This window comes from Cydia pomonella, chromosome 13, assembly GCF_033807575.1.
Source record: "Cydia pomonella isolate Wapato2018A chromosome 13, ilCydPomo1, whole genome shotgun sequence".
Classification (NCBI taxonomy): domain Eukaryota; kingdom Metazoa; phylum Arthropoda; class Insecta; order Lepidoptera; family Tortricidae; genus Cydia; species Cydia pomonella.
The window spans coordinates 2913344-2933960 of record NC_084715.1 but is presented as its reverse complement, the minus strand read 5'-3'; the positions used below and the strand labels follow the sequence as shown (position 1 = coordinate 2933960).

The 20617-nt window shown below is 36.4% G+C and overlaps 1 long non-coding RNA gene across 1 annotated transcript; it reads right to left on the bottom strand.

Moving 5' to 3' along the window:
* Positions 1-470: 470 nt before the first annotated feature.
* LOC133523994 (uncharacterized) lies at positions 471-20382 on the bottom strand. Its single transcript, XR_009800306.1, has 2 exons — positions 19880-20382; positions 471-721 (listed from the first exon to the last, which is right to left on the bottom strand). It is a non-coding gene; the product is annotated as an uncharacterized LOC133523994 (long non-coding RNA).
* Between the last annotated feature and the right edge of the window lie 235 nt (positions 20383-20617).

The following is a 20617-nucleotide window of genomic DNA, read 5'->3' as shown; positions in this document are numbered from 1 at the left end:
TATAAATACTTAAATACATAGAAAACACCCATGACTCAGGAACAAATATCCATCTTCATCACATACAAAGTAACACTCTTAACAACTAATATCAGCCATATGATCAATGAACGCTGGTGGCCTAGCGGTAGCGTGCGACTTGCAATCCGGAGGTCGCGGGTTCAAACCCCGGCTCGTACCAATGAGCTTTACGAAACTTATGTACTAAATATCATTTGATATTCACCAGTCGCTTTTAGGTGAAGGAAAACATCGTGAGGAAACCGGAATAATCTTAATAAGGCCTAGTTTACCCTCTGGGTTGGAAGGTTAGATGGCAGTCGCTTTCGTAAGACTTAGTGCCTACTCCAAAACTTGGGATTAGTTGTCAAGCGGACCCCAGGCTCCCATGAACCGTGGAAAATGCCGAGACAACGCTAGGAAGAAGAGATCAGCTATATGATCATTAATATATTATAAATAAATAAATATTATAGGACATTATTAGACAAATTGACTAAGTCCCACAGTAAGCTCAATAAGGCTTGTGTTGAGGGTACTTAGACAACGATATATATAATATATAAATATTTATAAATACTTAAATACATAGAAAACACCCATGACTCAGGAACAAATATCCATGCTCATCTCACGAATACATGCCCTTACCAGGATTTGAACCCGGGACCATCAGCTTCGTAGGCAGGGTCACTACCCACTAGGCCAAACCGGTCGTCAACTATAATATAATATATATTTCGCCTAAAGACTACCAACGTTAGTTGACATGCAAAGTCAATAAAATATCCAACACGTTCGAAAATCGGAATCCACACCCGTTTTTTCATCCACATTTTCGTGCTCCATATCTAATTGTACCGTTCTAATTTCAAACCTGCCCCAGAAACCGTTTCGAGCAACTAATTGCGTTGTGGAATCCCATTTGTGTCACATTACATATCAGGATGTTCCAGGCGTCATGCATATTTCAACGGATCCGCTGCATTATTCTTGCAAATCCACGCTGCAATTTCGGATCTACTTTAGTGCATTAGTGCTATGGGTGGTAAGCCTGATACTATTGTTTCGTAACTAGCTAAACGGGTTTTACAAATCAGTACCCCTAGTGTAAATATTTTCGACAGCGAAACGTGACGTACGCGTTTGCGTTAAGTGTCATTTTGTATGAGATTTTTGACTTTCCAAAACGTCCCGCTTGGCGCGCTGTTCAAAAACCCATACAAAATGAGACTTAACGCAAACGCGTACGTCACGTTTCGCTATCGACTAAATTTACACTAGGGGTACAGTACTCAGGGAATGCGTTAAGTAAAAAGTAAGGAGGAAAATAAATTTATTGAATGTCACAGCATCGTAAAAAGAAAAGGAAAGAAAGAAAAAAGTGGATGAATCAAGCTTTTCTTGTCACTCTTTGCCATCGAAAATTCTTAAAACCTTGATATAATGATACCTATTGAATTGGAACAATACACATTTTTGTGGTACCTGAGAGATTTTAAAATAGAGGTGGATTATCAAGATAACTTTGTAGCCACAGTAAATTTACTGCCATCTTTCGACACGTGATTTAAACTTTTAGGACGCCATTTAACTTTGATTGAATTTGATTTGAGTTTTTCGGAGTTTTTCGGAACTCACGAAATATCATTTGACATTAACCTCCCGCTTTTTGGTAAAGGAAAACATTGTGAAGAAACCGGACTAATCCCAATAAGGCCTTGTTTACCCTCTGGGTTGGAAGGGATGGCAGACACTTCCGAAAAACTAGTGCCTACGCCAAGTTTTGGGATTAGTTGACAAGCGCACCAAGTAATGCAAAATAAACCAACAAATAGGATTTATTAAAATTTATCAACATGGCCGAATGAAGACTGATAATATTTGCGATTGTGACAGAATTTTTCTATGGTATCGTAATCGTATTATGTTTATAATTACATTTATGCATTAAAAAAAAAACAATGATATCTTTGCAGCACTTACAGCAGAAATCGGCCATGGTCATCAGACACTAAGTAAACAAGTTGTGAAAGAAATCTCTCATTAACTCGTCTGGGTGTCTGGCGACCTTCGTGCAGGGAAATATTTCGCTCAGCGGCTAAGTCTGGCAATCCAACGGGGAAATGCAGCAAGCGTCCTAAGGACGATGCCCCGGGCAGCTCTACTAGGTTTTATAGACCAATATTGTTAATGTGTAAATTTTTCATATGATTCTATTACCAATAACGTTTAATATCAACATAAATAAAATTCATTTATTTCAGACCAGATAATCCATATTTTTGTTAATTATTATAACTTAAAACTCGTATATTAAAACTATGTATATGGGCAGATAGGAACAAGGGGCAAGATGGTTATTTAGCCCTGCCGGCGTAAAGTCATTCATCCGCACCTCTGCAAACATGCCCGGTTAAACAATATAAAATGTTTGAACTCTGATGTTTGTTTGAGTCCGATTATCCCTAATAACCCCACCGAAACCGGGGCAGTCGAACTTAAATGTCAAATGAAACTAATAAACGTCTAACGTTTCAATTAATCTGGCAATTATCAGGTATTATTTTAATTTCACGCTTCCTTTTAATAGCAGACTATTCAGAACACTTAATTGGCTGAAAATTAATTACGACAGAATATTTAATCCCAAAGTGGATAGTTCGAAAATAGCTGTATTCTAGTGCCAATAAAATAATTTTCAGTAATGTTAAGATTCATGCCACGCCTTACCATGCCAATATGAGCATTAAGTTTTCACAATGGTTGGTGTTTCTACAAAATTCTAAAATATGTACAACACAATTACAGACATTATGTACACACTGTTAATCAACATTCGGGGAATTAAAGCCTAATAAAATTTTAGTACAACTCAACCCAATCTGCTACGGATCTGTTGGTTTGCAGGGTAAAATATGACCAGATCAGATGTTGTTACTGCTCTCAGGATGCGTTCCGGACACATACCCTTAATAGTTTCGTATTCATAATGGGTAAGAACCAGTAAGAATATAAGAGGAAGCCTGAAAGTTGCACCCATAACAGATAAAGTAAGAGCGAATCGCCTAGCGTGGTATGGGCATGTGATGCGGAGGGATGAAAGTCATGTGACGAGAAAGGTATTACGAATGAATGTGGAGGGATGGAACGGGAGAGGAAAACCTAGGAAAAGGTGGATGGATTGTGTGAGAGATGACATGAAACGAACGCGAGTGAATGATGAGATGACGGGTGACAGAAAGATGAATGAATGGGATAAGGGCAAGCGAATGATGAATGGGTAAGAACCAGTCACCAAACTGGACCGAGTGTGGAGCAAAAGAAGATGTGTTCCATTATTATCTTGGTGGAATGTGTCCGAAACGAGGCTGAGAGGATAATTTTCATGCAAAAAATTGTAATTTCTATGACGTAAGTGAAGTTAACTTAATTTTAACCAGCAACCAAAAAAAGGCGATAAAATTTATGAAATAATTAACCTAGGTATTAAGCGTAGATAAAAAGAGATGATCTGTTTTCCTGTCAAAATAAGGGTGACATATTAAATTGTGTAAATCAGTATATTATAACACTCGTGCTTTATCATTATATTATCCGACTAAGTTAGGAAGGTAACTGATTGCTAATAATATGTATGGAAACGGAGCCTTCTTAAATTAGTCGAGTAGATTTTACAACGCGGACTGGCGGGAGCCCGCGCCTCGCCCGCCGCCGGGGCCCGCCGACTGCTGTATGGCAGCAGGCTGTATGACAGATGCAAGGCTTTTACTAAATGATTTTACATTTAAAAGATTAATATGAAAGTTTTTTCCTCGCAAGTGTGTTAAAAAACGTCGTATGAAACGCGTGTGCTATGGTCATTACACACATCGGCTTTCTTATTGCGCGCTCGCTTGCAGCTTGCGTATCACAATGTACTATTATTGGAATTCTACGCAATCGTTTATATTTAATTGCCAATAAAATATTTTCTTATAATTTAAAACATCAATGACATTTCGTGACTTTCTTCTTCTAATTTTTACCACTGAAAATTCGCAATTATCAGGGTATATCATAGGTATGTCAAAATTATATCTGTATGACCCACTGATAACTAGGTCGAATAGGACAAATTGGAACGCATGCAATTATTAGCAGAATGCAATCCCAGGAACACTGGAAAGTTATTCCATATTGAGGTTAAAGCCAATTCAAATATTGGATAGACGTGACAGAAACCAATTTGCGACTCTGAAACCGATCGCCACTGCAAACTGTCTCTGTTGTCTATAAGCTGGGGCATACTGCCGGCACGGATGTAATACAAGTTGGCTAGGAATATCGCTAGTAATTTCATGATGCCCATCTATTATTTTGTAATATAGGAGGCTCTAACGAGCATATGAATCGCCTGATGGTAAGCGATTACCACCGTTAATGAACATCTGCAATACCATAGAGGTTTCAAGTGTGTTTCCAGCACTAAAGAGGGCATTACGCTCTTTTATTGAAGGTTTGTTGGTCGTATATGTCCGGAACTACCGCGAGCAACAGTTCATTCCATGGTTTATCTGTGCAATCACAAAAGTTATGCACAAACTATTATCAAGATTCAAGGAATTACCAAAAATTTGTCAGTATGACCTACTGATAAGTAGGTCGAATATAAATATGAACAATGAAATTATTAGTAGAACGCAGGAATACAGTAAAGTTGTTGAGGTTAAAGCCAATTCGAAAATTGGATAAACGTGACAGAAACCAAATTGCGACTCCGAACCCGATCGCCACTGCAAACTGTCTCTGTTGTCTATACCTAAACTGGGGCATACTGCCTATAGGAAATATACGCAAATATACTAGTAGTCTAGTTATTTTTTTAATGGCATTTGCCCGTGTTAAAATAGTATTTTATACAATCGTGATATAATAGAGAGCTTTTCAGTCGAGTGCCGTGTTTTGGCAGCTTGCTGAAGCTTGCTGAGTTGCCGAAGTGAGGTACGAGATTGAAAAGCTTGATTATATCTCTATTGTATACAATACTTTTTCTACGAGTCAATGAAAATAATACTTTAAACTAATAAAATCATACAGGTAAACAAGCCACAAGTATACAGCTATTTAAGATACGCGAGTAGCCGCGATATCTTCATACTCGTACGCGCCCCGGCCGCCGGGACCCGGCGGGGTGGTCAACGACACCTTCTCGTAACTCATGAGGCCCTGGTACTTGCTCCTTGCTAAATTCAATTTTTAGACAGTTTTTTCTCGATTTTTGCCACCGTAGCCTATAGAGACTAACAAGCAATGGTAAGCGGTTTTCGTAGTCTATGGATGTTGCTGTATTAAGGGTATCACATGTGCGTTGATGACTTATGAAGCAATTGTTTCTACTATACAACCTAAAATAATTAATTAATTTGAGTTATCGTTTTGTTTCATACTCTAGACCGCGGCGAGCTGTGATTGATCCATTTCATTATAGTTGACTAAACCGTTTCGAAATGAATATTATAGTTGAGTTGGGAGCCCATACATGAAAAGTATCCAATTATAGTTTGGTATACGAAATCTTAATTCAACCATTACAGTCTACGAGTAAAAAAACGTATTTTTCAATATAAAACTAAAATGTTACCTGCTGTTGGCTACAGCAATGTAGCACGGTCACATCATTCAGCTTTAACGTTCTGCCGTAAAAAGAAACGGCGTATGCGAGGAACTGGATCATAGTGTGGCTTGATCCAGTTTACCTTAGTCGAATTCAGAATGGATATCTAAAGTTTATGTCATAGCGATACCCCGCCGCGACTTTAAACCTCAATGAAAAATCTATAAAGATTTTATTTTAACTTTTTAAGGTGTTTTTTTGTTTATTATGAACCCCGGGTCGGTACTGGGTACTTCCTTAACCTATGTCCAAGAGAGAGGTATGGGCATTGGGAATGTTATCTCGCTTTGTGGATACGGCACAGCACAGCGGATGTCATTCCGCCGCACAAAACCGCAGCCAAATAACACTAGACTCTACTCATAGTGTTGTGTTCCTGCCGGTGAGTAAGGTTGGTAGAGCTCAACGAGGGTGCGGAGTGTTAGGGTCGGCAACGCGCACGTCACTCCTCTGGAGTTGCAGGCGTACAAAGGCTACGGAGACTGCTTACCACCAGGCGGGCCGTATGCTTGTTTGCTACCGACGTTGTATAAAAAAAAAAGTTTCTTTCGTGTAGGGGATTTTATAAAATGTATTGATTAGTTTATTATACATAAAATAATAAATTTTATGCCAAACATGTCTTACATCATTTCGGAAAAGAGCTGATACTGTTTAAAATTCTGGATTGATTTATAATAGGAGCCAAACGAGCAAACGAATAGCTTGATGGTAAGCAATTACCGTTGCTCATGGACATCTGTAATATCAGAGGAGTTGAAACTGCGTAGCCGGACCTTTAAGATACGCCACTTTCTGGAATGTTTGAAGGTTATATATCTATATAAATCGTTAAAGTCTACGCTGGGTGGGTGGCGATCCCTAATCTCAGAAATGTATTTAGATGATTATACTGAACAAGGTTTCCCATGGGATATGAAAATCGTAAAAAAATATACTCCTAGGCCCATACATTTCGTCTAGGTACTTGGAGCCCTCGAGGGAATTACATTATTTTGTGTTTAGTCCCACGGGGAAATTTGTTTATTATGTATGATTATGACCATCTTAACACATTTTTCACATTCGGCATCACGACCCCAAAATCATCCAGCATAAAGGTTACTTATATAAATAAAATATAAAATCAAATCAAAACCTTTCAGATGTTTGATATATTTGTTGACAGAAATAAGTGAAATATTTTAGCGCACTATCTGAATTCCGGCCCAGTGGCTCGACACCGCGGTGTGGGCGTATTGATTGGAACTTACGGTATATTGTGTTTTCCTTATCATGCTTCACACTTGATTTTTATAACATTGACATACGGTTTCTATATTTTCCCAAATCCCTAATAACCATGTAAAAGTACCATTCGGATGCAGACGGCACCAGCATTACTGCTGCAGTATTGCAGCGCGACATGGCTGTCGACTGCATTGCTGCCGCAAATGTCAAATGATCGGGCAAAATTGGTTTTCACATTTGCGGCAGTGATGTTATCACGCATGACATACTGTTGGAAACGTCATATTTATTAAAAATGTTTTGATAAAATTAACTTTTCCTGTCCTTAAGTCGTTTCGTTTCCTGCAGCAATGCAGTGCGATTTTTCTCAATAGTACGTATCCTTCACAACCTGATTATTCTATACTTTTTTTTTATACCACGACGGTGGCAAACAAGCATACGGCCCGCCTGATGATAAGCAGTCACCATAGCTTATGGACCCCTGCAACTCCAAAGGTGTTATATGCGCGTTGCCGACCCTTTAAAAATCTGTACACTCCTTTTTTGAAGAACCTCATACTGTAGACCCTCGAAAAAACCTCGGCAGGTAGCTCATTCCACAACCGGAGCGTGCGCGGGAGGAAGTTCCTCTTAAACCGCACAATACTATTGGTTCTGTGAGCTTTAGACCTCGCGATAAGATACATAAGCGTAAAAACAAAATATTATCTACTTTGTTAAGTTATTGTCACAGCGTAAATGGTTTTAAGCGCCATAGACTAATGGCACTTAAGTCCTTTATGCCAATTTTATACCACTTTGAACATTTTACAAAAAAAAACGACAGAAAAATTAACTACTGAATCTGTGTACAAAATTTCATGAGAGTCGATTGAGAATTGCGACCTGTAGACGAGAACATTCGGACATACGAAACAGTTTGCCGAGTCAAAGCAGAGACCTTAACGCCTCGGACAATAAAGATACATATATTGTTTTTTTTAAGTATTAGAGAATGGTAGATACTTGTGATGCATAGTCTGATACGCTACTTGTGTGAATGTACAATCACTGCCAAAAACGAAACAGTACTATTTATAACATATCAAAACAGGATGTCCAGTCGGGGCAAAGTTCCAGCAAAAATAACAACTTCATCTCATTTGAATGGGATGAAAAGCCAAACGGTTTGCATTATGCATGAAATGCGATAAACGCACGCTGCGTGTATGCTATTCTTTTTATCAACCGACATGCAACACAGACGACTTTAGTAATAAAAGTTATAGCCCATCCTGTTTCATTTGAATTGTATTTAATTTTATTTTGGCGCCGCTGTGGTTGCGGATAAATAATTTGGTTTGGAGAACAATTTGTTTGTAGTCTATGTTTATAATTTATTTATAGACGACGATATATAAGACAATCCATATATGTATATTGTATCAAAACCACACAAAAGAATGGTAATTGCTTATCATTCGGCAATTCGTCTGCTCTGCTCGTTTGACTCCTTTATAAATAAATAAAAATGACTTGGACGACGTAATATAGGGTAAATAATCTAATCCACAAAAATCCGTCAGAATTTGATTTCATTTATTTCTTTTCGCTTAACTGTGTCCAATTAGCTTATGAACTGCAAAATATTATATCAAAAGTTACCTTATTAACTAAATACAAAAGCAAAATATTCTGTCGGAAGCTCTGGATTTATTTCCGCCGCACCAAAGTTGTACAAAGGAATAATTGCCAACTTTACCAGAAAATGCAAGTTTCATCACTTGCAAGTGCAAAATAGTTGCTTTTTCACCACGACCCGGCCATTATGACTTTCATTGTATGCCATTTGGTCTAACGAATGCACCATTGGCAATTAGTTTGATGAATAACTTCCAAATGCCACTGAAATACGGGACAATGACTTCAAATGAATTAATGTCCAAATTGTGGACTAATTCATTTCATTTGTTGTAAATGTAACAATTATTAGCTGTGAGGCCCTCGATAATGGGCGATGTTGTTTCGTAGATAATTCACGTTTGATGGTCCCAATAGGCGTAATTAAGGGTTATTTTTTTACGGGCAATTTTGTATAGAAATGCATTCAAGTGACTAAGTCAATTAGGCCCTATTGTAGGTATATGAGTTTTAAAACTTATACCCAAAGTACATTTATACGTATTAAAATGCATATACCTATCTATTTTTTGTCTTTGGGAGCCTAACGTGTCCTGCTGCTGGGCTAAGGCCTCCCTCCTTCCTTTACACGCATACCTTAGCTTTGATTTTATCCAAAATTACGCCCAAAATTATAGATACAAGATTAATCTTTTGTACATTTACATGTCCTCATCTTTTTAAGAGCTAGGCTCTTGGCGGTGGAATAATTCCTTGTATCTTTATATTTTTCCATCTTCTATAATTCCTGATACTATGTGACGTTTATTATTTATATTACTTGGTTCTTAATTTCTCTCTTTTACACCGTGTTCCATTTATTTAAATTGTAACCTATTGTTCATAGAGCTATCCTCTACACTTTGTTGACTGAAGAGAGAGAGAGAGAGAGCTATCCTGTACACGTTGACTCTATAGTTAATAACCCATTGGACCTTCATGATAGTTTTAACGACTTAATATTACCGTGTTTTCCCCACACGTGCATCCCCCCTGAAATTTGTATGGGAACTGCATGCCGACTACACACCAACTGTAACGTCGGTTCCTATACAAGTTATAGTTGGGTTGCAGTTCGTCTGTACCGACCCTAACATTTGCTTTGTTTACTCTGTTAACTACCATGTTAAGTCGACCGGACAAACTAAAAAGAAAATACTATAAACATCATGTAATAAAAGGTGTCCCATCTTTCGTCTTTTAATACAAGTACTTGTTAAATTCATATAGTGTGTTAAATTGTACACTAAGATCTCTTAGAAACATCTGCATGCAGATTGGTGCAATTGCAAAGTTTGGCAAGTATCCAAGCGGACGGAGCTATCCGTATGCGGATGACCATGAAACTGTCAATCTATTCACTAAACCCTAGAAACTCGGTTGTGAGAATGTCCCTAGAATGTGTAAGTTAGTAGCAGGCGTCTTATATATCTGCAAGACATGTCCGATTTGAAATTCCAATAATTTTCGAACGCGAACTGCGAAGGAGACGCGGGAAAAAGTTTTAGTTTCGTGAATATTGTGGAATGATAAGTTATGTCAGTAAGCATATGTTACTTATTGAGGTGTATCGAACGAAATAAATTTTCATTTAATACTGCAAGGCGTAAGATTTGTTGTTGTTGTTGATTTCTGAATATGTGGAAAACGTTCGATGAGAGCGTACATAGCCAAGGTCGACATTTATATAATGTGATTTACAAGAAATTAAATTCGTATTCATCTTGTTTTTGTAAGAATAAACAGTAGGTTTATATGTTTTAGTTTTTTTTTTGTCAAACTTAGAAATCGGAAATCGGCTGCTGAAGAACCTGTACCTAAAATCTCATTTTCTAAAGAGTGAATTGCAAAAATAAACTACATAGTTGAGGACCTGTAATTATTCTAAATCTAAATCTATTAATAAGCAATTCAATTCTCTATTTTCTTCGTCCAATAGCTACCACACAGTAGCTTAACATTTATCCAATTCCTAACTACATTCCATATTTCAGATCCACCTGACAAAAACTGAAATAAACCACAAAAACAGCCATTACACGCAATCGAGGAAGTTAAAAATCAATTAAAGGGCAGAAATGTATGGTACGTAATTACCACGGGGCTCGCCGCGTCCACGCCTCTTCCGTGTCTTGCCGGGTAATGGGATCGTGGAGTCCTACCTTTATATGCCTGTGTGGTACATATATATATTTTTTTTTATGTAATAGGCTGCAAACGAGCAGACGAGCCGCCTGATGGGAAGCAGTCATCGCCGCCCATGGACATAAGCAACATCGGAGGAGCCACTTATGCGTTGCCAACCTTTGAGAACCCTAAATACCTGCTTCTTGAAGAACCCTATGTCATAGCGCAAGGGAAACACCTCAGAAGGTAGCTCATTCCACAACTTGCACGTTCTGGGAAAAAAATGAGCGAGATGCCCGCTTGTTTTTGGTTTGCCACGTGTCGAGAAAGTGAGGATGAACTTTGTTTCTTTGGCGGGAGGTGCGGTGATTTGAATTTTGAATTTTGAATTTATTAATGATACTTCTTCTTCTTCTGGTGTCATGCCCAGTCTAATGGGCGTCGGCGGTCAGTATGGCATTCAGCTCTCTGGTCTTTGCCAATCTCTTGAGGGTGGCTGCGTCTTTTGTATGCGTCCAGTCTTTAATGTTATTTATCCATTTATTTCTAGGTCTACCTCTCCCTCTTTTTCCCTCATAATTTCCCTCGATGATTATCTGTAATAAGTCGTATTTCTTATTTCTATAGATGTGACCAAGATATGCTGTTTTTCTTTTCTTAATGATGTTGAGTATTTCTGGTTTCTTCCTCATTCTACGTAGTACTTCTTCATTCGTAATGTGACTGGTCCATGAGATTTTTAACATTCTGCGGTAGAGCCACATCTCGAAGGCAGCAAGTCTCTCTGTTGTGTATTTATTCATCGTCCATGCCTCCATGCCATATAGCAGGATGGATATTATGGAGCATTTGACGAGTCTCCACCTCAGTTTGATATTTATGCTTCTATTGGTAAACAGTGATTTCATTGATATAAATGTGTTCCTTTATTAACGATACAAGTGCAGAAAATAGGAAATTTGCAACATTAACAATGAAAAAAGCTTTTGGCAAAAAAATCATTTATGGTATTAAATTTAATCGCTGCCTGTATATTACTTCACACATGCAACCAATACTCATCGAGATAGTTCTAACAACCCCAAACACAATTAAGTAGTTTTCGTTGTTTTATCACCTCAGCCTCGTGTCTCCATCATCAGATCAGATTCATGTCATCATAATATTGCATTGTCATCCGATTTTCATTTATGCAAAATCTCAGATCAATCAGAAATCCGGAAGTAGGTCAAATTTAACTACCAAGATTTGACCCACACTGTAGAACGTGTCATCCACGATGACGTGCAGATTTGTCAAATCTAACCTTTAAGAACATGACATTAAGAGTCAAGGCACATGTCTTTGTAATTAACATGATCTATAACATAACTACATGGGGTGACTGCTATTCTTCTTGGCCACTACATAGTGATTGGCCTCTCTTAATAAGGGCCACTTGCAACAATCACTAACCCGGGATTAACTGGTTAAACCTGGAGTTACCATGGTCACTAGTGCAATTTGACACTGGGTTAACGGTTTAACCGGTTGACCCCGGGTTAGTGGGATAGTGCAAGCTATTCTTCCTTTTTTAGGGTTCCGTAGCCAAATGGCAAAAAATATGTCACAGCCACTTTTTTCCGAAACTATAAAAACTATACTGTTCACACTTGGTAAGTAGATGTATTCTATGAACCGCATTAAGATTTTCACACAAAAATAGAAAAAAAAAACAATACATTTTGGGGGTTCCCCATACTTAGAACTGAAACTCAAAAATTTTTTTTCATCAAACCTACACGTGTGGGGTATTTATGGATAGGTCTTCAAAAATGATATTGAGGTTTCTAATATGTTTTTTTTCTAAGCTGAATAGTTTGCGCGAGAGACACTTCCAAAGAGGTAAAATGTGTGTCCCCCTGTAACTTCTAAAATAAGAGAATGATAAAACTAAAAAAAATATATGATATACATTACCATGCAAACTTCCACCAAAAATTGGTTTAAACGAGATCTAGTAAGTAGTTTTTTTTAAATACGTCATAAATGGTACGGGACCCTTCATGGGCGAGTCCGACTCGCACTTGGCCGCTTTTTTCTGATTTTTGAGGAGTGGCCAATAACTATAGCTGTTACCCTACAAACAGAGCAAGTTAAATAAAAGCTTGTAGGTAATAAGAAAATTTATATTTCCCTGACATGGCTGATACCTTAGAGCATTTAACCAACGGGAGTCGCCTTTAAGAGATTACTTACCTCTCGAAAACCTCGGCCAATGGTCATACTCACGTCATACTTATTGTATGGAGTGACGTTTATCTGACATGGCTCTTTGTACGTTACGTACTATTTAGTACAGAAAATTACAGACAAGGCGTCTTAAGTTGTTTAAATGCTCTAAGGCTGATACACATAAAGAAACGTGGACGAATTTAATACCGATATGCTATAATTAGTTACATGCCTCATTGACTTAAACATTGGCAATTAAGGCGCTCTTATAGACAGATTTTGAGTTTTTGAGGGGGTGAAGCAGACGAAGTGGTAAAGCAGGCAGGCGGGCGCCCCGCGCGCCGCGCTCGCAGCAAGCCTACGTCCTTATTCTGACGCCATCCGTATTCTGGTTTGTTAGTTCTGGGATCTTTTCCGGAAATTTATATTGATTATGATTTAAACTTAATGAAATTAAAAATTAGATAATTATATATAATACTAGAGTATACCGCGGCAAATTGAGAATCTAGTAAAATGATACCAAATCGTTTTGTGTCGAAATAATATTACTTACTAATTCAGACAAAAGTTACAACTGTCTGCTTTAAATCATATATAGATACCTATTCAAAACTTAGTTGACCTTAAAAATGCAATAGAAGTCAATTTCGGGCAAGTAGTGAAAAAAGGAAGAATACTAGCAAAGCTAAGTAATTTGTGGAAGTGAACGTAAAAAGGTAGCATGTTTTTGCTGGTATTGAGATAACTGAAAACATAAGCATAAGGTATGCACAAGCATATGTAGCTCCAAAAAGTAGATAAATTATGCTATCTTCTCAAAAAAGAACCATGACTCTAACTGTAACGACTATTTCTATATTATTTTTTGAATTGACGACAATGAAGACGATTATAAATTTTAAATGCAAAAGTCGAGAAAACTGCTATTATTATTTATTATTTAAAGTTTTTAATGGCAAAAATGCACTTATACTACTACTACTACTTCGAAGTTATATAGTAATGAGTATAATTGACTGACTTTAATTAATGTCTAATAAAGAATCAGTCTGTTGTCTGTATACTTTGTCTGTAATCAAATATTACAAGTATATTTGACCCACTGAGGTTTCAGATGAAGTTGAAAATCTGCATACATATGTAAGTAGGGTGACAATGAAATATTATGGTACCATCGAGCTGATCTGATGCATGAGAGAGGAGGTGGCCATAGGAACTCTGTGTCAAAATATCGCAACCAAATTGCGTTTGAGGTTGTTAGAATTGTCTCAATGAGTATTATTTTTCTTTGGAAAGAAGTACAGTTAAGACCTGTTCCGTAAAGTTAATTAACATACAAAACTTTCCGATGAACAAAATTATTTTATCGTCAACTATGTTATTTATCCCTTCAAGTGGTGGCACACCACTCACGGGTCGATGCGATAGCCAGAAAGCTGTCGGCCAACAGAGGGTGGTTAGTGAGGTGTTGCCATATTTAGTGGCAAAATTAAAGGCTTTGAAGTATATTTACGCTCTTCTAGCGCCCAAAAGTAGCTAGCAAGTTAGACAAGGAAAACATACATACACACGCTTGTTGACGCTTGGTTGCTAAGGACCGTTCATCCGGGATCGAACGTCTAGGTCGAGTTCTGTCTTGATTTTTAAAGAGGTTATTTTGTAAATACACGGTACCCTCGAGGAAACGGAAAGATTTTAACAGTATATTCCGGATCGTATTTAGAGGCTAAAATGTCATATAAACTTTTTTAATTCGCCTAGTTTCAGAGTTAATACCAATTAAAAAAAATATTTTTCGTTATGTTTTAGTGCATAACGCCTTTTTGATGGCTATGTCGCCAGTCGCCACTTTGGGACCTAGTCTAGACTACCTTTTTGACAGATATCAAAGTCACAAGGTACCATTTGAATAGACTAATTTTTACGAAAAAAAATTTACCAATTTATATTACTCCATAAATTTTCCAAGAACATGAACTTAATATGTTTAAAGCCATACAAAAAGTAAAAAAAAAAAAACTTTTTTTTTTACGGAATTGACTTAAACTTGTACATGAAATTATCCTTATGACCTCAGGAATACGTGGTAAAAAAAAATCCGTTTCCTCACGGACACTTTTTATGACTTAACCTTTGAATTTTAAGCCCTACGTAGAAAATTAATTAACAATTACCTCCAATCATAACTTTGTTTTGTGGTGGTAGTCATTTTTAATAAGGAAACTGGAAAACTGTCACTGTTGCTAGGTTTGATTAGTTAGGTGCATGTGGCGAAATGCATAAACATTACAATAATTTAACAACAACAAGGACAACTTCAACAGAAGGACATGATGTCACGATCCTCAGCATTGAGGGACCAAGAAGAAGAAGACAATAATTTAATTGTTCTATTCGAATAGCGTATTTAGTGCTTATTTTAACGATATATGCTTCAATATATACTTTTATACATAGATAAGCTTAAATAGTTGAATTTGTAATATTCTCTAAAGCCGCGCTGAACACCCGACGGGGCCCCGCCACGTGACTACTTTTTACGTTTTGGCTTCTGCCACTTGAAGGGATATACTATAGGCCTTGACTAGTGATTCATTTCAAAATAAACTATTTTAATATATACATATTACACATAAGCATCCTAATGCAAAAATGAAGAAAATATATTTTGCGAAACTTTCGATCGATTTTTCCACTTATATTTTGTATTGGCAGGAAAAATAGTAAAAGCATATCACAAAGACATAACAAGGTCCAAGGTTTTAAAGAAGAAGGTAACATTGGCCGAGACCTGAAATTGACGGCAGAGTGTCATCGAAATTTATACTTGAAAAAAGAAATAAAATGTCACCAGTTTTCATTTCATACAAAACAGAAATAGCATGGTATAAAAGTATTATACCAAACTTTTACAAAGGACTTTATGTTTAACATTATCAAAAATGGAATTTAGTGACATTCTTGAATTTACAGAATAATTAACCAGTGAAATAAAAATATTGGCGAGAGGTACAAATATATACGAACTTCCGAACCGAGTACTTGCAAAATTTTGAATGGAATTTGAAGGGTAAATATCACTCCTGCTCACCTTACAAAATAAAATAGTTGATAAATGTTGTAAATAAAGTCTTAAGTGTATACCATATGAAAGTTAATAAACCAGAAATACCAAACAAATTCAACACTTATAACATAAACTATTAGCCATTTGAGCACTTCCACAAAAACGTGAAATGGTACCTTTCACTAAGCACTATTTAAATCCCACATATTTAAATCCAGTATATCTCCTGCATCCTGTATGTGTTAAAAATGAAGCTGTTCCAATATAATGACTTATATAAATTAAACAAGCGGATTAATTTTATTTGTTTACGTTTAAAAATAGGTATTCAATTTGATTATTACTGTAATAGCCATTTAAAATATTATTTTACCTAAATTGATAATTAAAAGTAGGTACCCCTCACGAAATAAATACTACTGAATTTTATACTTAGCAATGTTTTTTAAAATGTACATGTATTTTACCTTCCTCGTATTAAAAATGAAAAGTAGAGTGTTTAACTCGGGTGCAAGGCACCATTTCATCATTTGGTTAATCGTGGCTGTATGCCGGACAGGTGCGTGTGTAAAACTTGTCAAAAAAGATAATATGACGGATGGATGTCTGAAATGTCACCGTATTTAAGAATCAATTAGCTTAAAAATTAGTTTTTTCTTCGTAAGAGTGATGAAAACATTGTGTGTATAACATATTTGTGTATTTATAGTATGATTATCCATTTTATGTAACGTCCGCTAAACTAGCACAGGTCCGACGCTGACAGTGGTCACGGGCGTACTGGCGTACTGACGGTATTGCCGCGCGGGGTAAAGTTTAGTAGACAAAATGTTGAATTCATAATTATGAATGAAAAATTTAACGCATCGATAAACTGACAAGCAAAATGTTAGAGTTACTTAAAAGCTATTGAATGAAGTAAATTTTATATTGATATTCATCATAGTACTTCTAAAATATCGAAATAAATACAGTTTTAAGCATATTTTTAAAGCAAAAATCTATCGAGAAAAAGATGCGCCATCGTGTTTCTGACAAGCATACGGCTAGTTCAAAGACTGAAGTTATACATACTAGAAAATAATCGATGAAATCCTTGTACAAGCCTGTAAATATCGATTTAAAAATAGCGCATTTTACTATACACCGCGCCTTAAAACAAGTCACCGCTTGCTTATAATTACCAGAAATACTGTAAAACGAACACTAATGTATATAAAAATTAAATATTCATAGAAAACTTTTAGGCCGATTCGAACGTACATACAAGAATATGCCACTTTCCCGAATAAAGGTTGAGGGAGGCGATGGCTGAGATACGCGTCATACTCGTGAACGGGTGCTGTTTGTGGAGACCGGTCTGTTTAAGCTAACTTTATTTTTGAGTATAATTACAGTGAGACACCTCATTCGGTTCTCGTATGTTTATTTTATCTTAATACAATACAATACAATACAAATACACTTTATTGCACACCTCAATACAGAAACAGTACAAATAATACAACACATAAAGAAGAGGTAAACAACAGGCGGTCTTATCGCTAAAAAGCGATCTCTTCCAGACAAGCTTTAGGTAGCGGAATTAAAAAAAATATATATATATGTTATGTCAGTAGGTGTTCCAGATGCAATAAAAGAAGTCTAACACAGAATAAACACAAAACTAAACAATATAAAATCATATACAAATATAAATAAAAAAGATATATAAATACATATACATACATATATTAAAATACATATTATATATATATATATATATATATATATATATATATATATAATAAATGCCAGCTATAAGTATGGAAAAGGAAGCAGATAAAAGTATTACGGAGCAGGTAAAAAGTGAAGTTTAATGAGTCTCTTGAAAGAATTAGGACATTGAGCGCGCCTTAAGTCTATAGGCAGAGAATTCCATAGTCGGATAGCTTGAAACGTGAAAGAATTATTATAAAATTTAGAAGAGGATGATGGTACAGAAAGAAGCAAGTTCTGGGAACACCTAACAGAACGGAGGTAGCTGAAACGGTTCTTGAGATAGCGGGGAGTGTTTTAATTATACAGAATTTTGACTCTTAGAGACTCTATACATCTCTAAGGATATTTGATAAAAATCATTTAGTTCTGACAGAGATATTTTTTTTGTATCAGTTTGTGTTTTTTTATTATCATTATTTTAGTTATTTTTTTGTAATTCAACATTTAGAGACTTTAAACATCTCTAAGTAATAATAATACTTTACTTTTACTTTAAACAATAATACTTTCGTTTGCATTAATATTTTTTGTTGATGTGCTTGTTTTTGCTTGTATGTAAATTCCATCTTGACGTGTAAGTGCCCTTGTGGCCTATTTGCTGAATAAATGTTGAATTTGAAGTATGAATCATTATCATGCATTTCGCTCCTACTTTTCCGTACATGTATTGGCACGACCGAGACACATGATAACTAAATAAGTTGATTCAAATATTATTCTCATGTCGGTGTACGTTCGAATTGCCTGTTTGAACGTATAATAAAACTTTCAACGCTAACGACTGGTTACAAAATTCAATAGATACAGGCTCTGTGGAAATAATTACGGTTCACATTGTATAATTACATTTCGTATTCTTGTGTACCTATTTAGTTAGTGTTAGTGTGTAATTTGGGAAATAAATCGGATTTTAGCTTTAGCGTACCGTAAAATGGGGTGAGTAGGTATTACGAGGGCAGTTAGATTATGAATGAGGTGAGAAAAGATGACAGAGGGGTGAGTTGGTTTTTACGGGCTACTGCTACGTAAATTATATATTCTAATAGCAAATCAAGCTATTATAATGTTCATAATCCCAAAATGTCAATTAAACAATTTTCAAAACTCACCTTAGTAGGAAATCTATCCTCACCCCTACGACGGGATGAGCTGGGATTTCCTACTATATCGTATTTATATTTAAAGTTATGAAATGGAATTATTACACAAATTACACAAATTGACTAAGTCCCACAGTAAGCTCAATAAGGCTTGTGTTGAGGGTACTCAACACAAAATCATAAAAAAAAACTAAAATTCAAACGACCAGAAAATTTATTATGTATAAAAATCTATTTGCCACTTGTAAATATATGAAGTTTTATCGAGGCTTGAATGTCAGTTTTGTCCCTACTCACCCCATTTTACGGTACGTATAATTATGTAGACTGAACGAAATGCGTAGCCAGTAGGAGTTTGTGTTTCTGATAAATATTTTTAATTTTATTTTTGAAATACATATTGGTTAATAAACTTTTTTTTACACTACGTCGGTTGCAAACAAGCATACGACCTGCCTGATGGTAAGCAGTCTCCGTAGCCTATGTACACCTGCGACTCCAGAGGAGTTACGTACGCATTGTTGACCCGAACACTCCGCACCCTCGTTAAGCTCTGGCAACCTTACTCACCGGCAGGAACACAACACTATGAGTAGGGTCTAGTTTGGCTGCGGTTTTCTGTAAGGTGGAGGTACTTCCCCAGTTGGGCTCTGCTCTAGATCTGGAATGACATCCGCTGTGCTGTGCCCTACCACACAAAGCGAGATGACATTCACAATGCCCATACCTCTCTTTTGGACGTTGTTTAAGGACGTACCCGGGTCCATACCATAGAGTGTATGAGAGATCCAGCCTAGAAAAAAAATGTACTTATACAGGGTGTTTATTTAGTCACCCGCAATAGTTTACGGGGTGAATATGTAGGTCATACTGAGCAACTTTTATTATGAGACCAACCGCGAAATCGCGAAAAAAAATAACTCTCCCATAGAAAAAGTCAAGGTCAGACAGCCAAAATGCAAACAGCCAAATTTTACTTCGCGATTTCAGGGTTGACCCCATAGTAAAAGTTGCTCAGTATGACCTGTATATTCACCCCGCAAATCATTGCATACATACATACATATAATCACGCCTATTTCCCGGAGGGGTAGGCAGAGACCACGGATTTCCACTTGCTACGATCCTGACATACCTCTTTCGCTTCCTCCACTTTCATGACATTCCTCATACACGCTCGTCGGTTTAGGGTGCTCTTGACCTGGCCTTTCTTCAGGATTTCCCCTTAAATTTAAATCATTGCAAGTGGCTACATAAACATTCTATATTTATATAATACGCTACATAATTTGGATATGCAGCTGATTATCATTATTTCTTATCAAGTTCTTAATGACTTAACTTTCCGAACGAAAAATTCAAATACGCTATTTCTGTTATTATTCAGTTTTCCGCTGTTTGAGTTGCGCTCGTTTAGCTTATCATTAACATTTTGCTGCGAAGCGCTAAATTGCTGCAAACGCAAAAACATTTCACAGCAGGATGTTGCTAAATAAAACCAGTAAACTTATTTGCTGTGCTATTATTCTTATATATTTACCTCTGTTAATAGCTACTGTAATAAAAATCCCAACAGATTTTTTTTGTTATTTTTTGTTATATGGTACTTCAAAAACGTGTAAGTATATTAGAGGACAACCCTGGTCATGTTTGCTTGTTTGGCACCATGCGTTTACCTCTGACCTTAACATCGTAAGGTCTGATTTATTTATAGGCCAAATGAAATAACTAGCTAGACTCCTAAAAATAAATAAATGCAGTCTAAATATGTAAAAAAAAAGAATCACTCTGTATTAC